This window comes from Pteropus vampyrus, unplaced genomic scaffold (genome assembly GCF_000151845.1).
Source record: "Pteropus vampyrus isolate Shadow unplaced genomic scaffold, Pvam_2.0 Scaffold659, whole genome shotgun sequence".
Classification (NCBI taxonomy): Eukaryota; Metazoa; Chordata; class Mammalia; order Chiroptera; family Pteropodidae; genus Pteropus; species Pteropus vampyrus.
Window position 1 is genome coordinate 98197 of NW_011889440.1, and position 2840 is coordinate 101036.

Consider the following 2840-nt stretch of genomic DNA (forward strand, 5'->3'; position numbering starts at 1 on the left):
GCCCAGGCGCCGCGCCAGCCGCGGTGGCAGGCGCCGCTGCTCCCGCCCGTTCTCCCGAACCTCGGGCCCCCACCGCCAGGACGACCGCTTCACCTCGGCCGCGGACAATGGCGGCCGCTCCCCCGGCATAGACCCGGACGCGCCGCCGGGGCTGCTGGGACTTGTAGTTCCGGGAGGCGCACTTCCGGCTTGGGCGGAAGCGGCCCCCGGAGTCGCCTCCCAGGTGCCAGGGACTTAACCTGGGCTGCTAGTGACCCAGGCCCGGGTGGGGAAAGCGGTAGTGTCCGGCCCCAGGCCACCTTCCACCGCCGCCACCGCCCAATTTGGAGGGGAATGTATAAGTCCCAACCCGGGAGCTTTAATCTGCCCATCTGTGAAATGGCAGCGCACTTAGCAATAGGAACTTGATTAAGTCTGAGCACTTTTGAGGGATCCTTTAGTTTAATATTTCTAAGTGTGAATGAAAACGGGTTTCTGGGGAAAGTAACGGTGATCAGGCCATAAATTCCCAATTGGGCAGGTCATAGCGGGTAGCTAGACCCCAGGCCTATAACTTTAGTAAAAGTCTTATTTTGGCCCTAAACCAGCCGTGTCCCTTGATGCTGTGCATCTGAGTAAACACCTTTGAAACAAGGGTTACTGCCATCTGGAGAGCTCATAATCTCGTTCTCTACCCTGTCATGCAATCCTCACCTTGCTTTCTCTCATTCCATCTAATCTGCTTTCCGTCCCCTCCTTAATTTCAAATGAATAAAAATCTGTGACACTCATTTTCTGGAGCATTTCAGATTTTGCTTTGCAACAATTGTCAGTTTGGGTTCAAATAAACTCAGAAAAATCTTTACAGGTTTGGATGTTCCACGTCGACAAGATTGTGAGGAAGTGGCTCTTCGTATACTATACCCTTTTGCAGATGGGGAATCTCATTTTGAACTTACCCTGGCATATGAGGCCCTACTGCTTAGAACATCAGGAATTGTTCCCCAGAGCTCTCCAGATAGCAAGGCTTTATGGGAATGTAAGTTTTCAATGACATTCTTCGTGATTCTTCCTTGAGTCAACATTTATTGAGCGGCGCTGAGGAACAGAGCAGGGAACAAGGTGAACAAAACCTCTGTCTTGGCCGCTGTCAGTCAAGGCCACTATTCCAGAGCATAGGCAGGGAGGAGGAAAAGACTCCATCCTGCATGTGGAGGACTCCCCAACAACAACTAGCCCCAGCTAACCCTGGAATTCCCAGGGGTAGAAACCATTGCCACCCCTTTGGGGCCCTCGGAGCCTGCTTCCCACCTGCGTTGGGAGTGACTCTCTCCCAGAGCTGCCCTGGCACCTTCTTTGCAACAGTACGGTGGGCAGAGTGCCAGTGGAGGCTGGAGTGCAGACAGCCTCAGGGGCACTGTGATGGCTCTGGCTTTGAGTGAAATGGGGGAGGTGAGGATGGGCCATGACAGGGCAGTGATGGGCTCTGGCCTCATCAAAGGATCACTCTGGTTTCTGTGTGGCGAAGAGACAAGAAGGGCGAGGGAAGGACCACAGTGACCCAAGAAGCCAACGCAGTGATCAAAATGGGATGATGGCAGTGCGGATCGGAGTGGCGGTGAGCCGTGGTCAGACTGCAGACGTGGGGGTATTTTAAAAGTAGAGCCAACGGGCAGTAGATTCAAGGTTCTGCGTCCTGCGCTGCAGTTCAGCCTGCAGTGCCGAGAACAAGGTGGGGCACAGAAGAGGCCTCTCAACTCAGAGCTGCTCTTGCGGGTGGAGAACGGGCTGCCGATGCTGCTTCTCTCTGACCCGCGCCCGCTCCCACTACTTCCCCCAGCGTGCTGGTCGGTACCGTTCTCTGTGCTGTGAGGTGGCAAAGGCCTGGCTGCACAGCCATCTTGGATGCCCCTATTAAGGGGGTCTGGTCTGCGTCTGAGCTGCCAGTGAGGTTTCTGAGAGGGCAGAGGCCGGAGTAGTAGGAGAATTTAGGTTCTGCCCACACACGTCCTTCGTCTGAGAGAGGCAGAGTGGTCAGCCCGTGCCACGTGGAGCGCTCCAGTTGGCTCCATTTCCTTATAGGCAGATGCGAATGAAAGGTAAAGGGGGAGGGGTGGGGAGGGGTGGGAGATCCAGGGCACTCTACTTGGGACAGGTAAGGCATTTTATGAGCTAGGATGTAGAGTCGCCAAGAGTAAAATAACTAGCACAATAAGCTAGACTCGAAGTTACCTTGTACTCTCCAATCTTAGCATTAACTCATCTTCACCGGCTAAGTGCCCAGGAGTTCAACACTGGGGGATTCTGAGTGCCCGCATGAAGTCAACACGCTGCTCCACTGTCGGTGGCCGTGTGGCAGGAAGCTCCCCCGCCACAGCTCGTCCAGGTGCCTCTGCCGCTGGCTCGGCATTCAGCCTGCATCTCTCACGTCCTTGGAATTTAATGTTACAGGTCTGATCACTTTTCCTTAAAGAAAAATGTCTAAAACATGACATTATAAGGAAATCAGTGAACCCCTGTGAATGCATTCCAAAGCGAAAGAAAATTGCCCATGCAGCTGAAAACCCTGTCTTCCCCTCTCCAGTAGAAACCTCCCTTCGCCAGAGGCAGCCACCATCCTGAATGAGAAATGGGACACTCCACGTGTTTCCCGTAACTTTACGTGTGTATTTGAGAATACAAAGCATTAGTTACTTTGCATGTGTTGCATTTATATAAATGCTATCAAGACTGTAAGATGTCGTCTGCAACTTGCAGTTTTTGCTCCATGTATTTGTTATTGAAAGAGTTATCCTTGTTGATATGTGAAGCCCTATTTCATTAATTTTCACTGCTATGTAGTTTTTTAATTCAAAGGATAC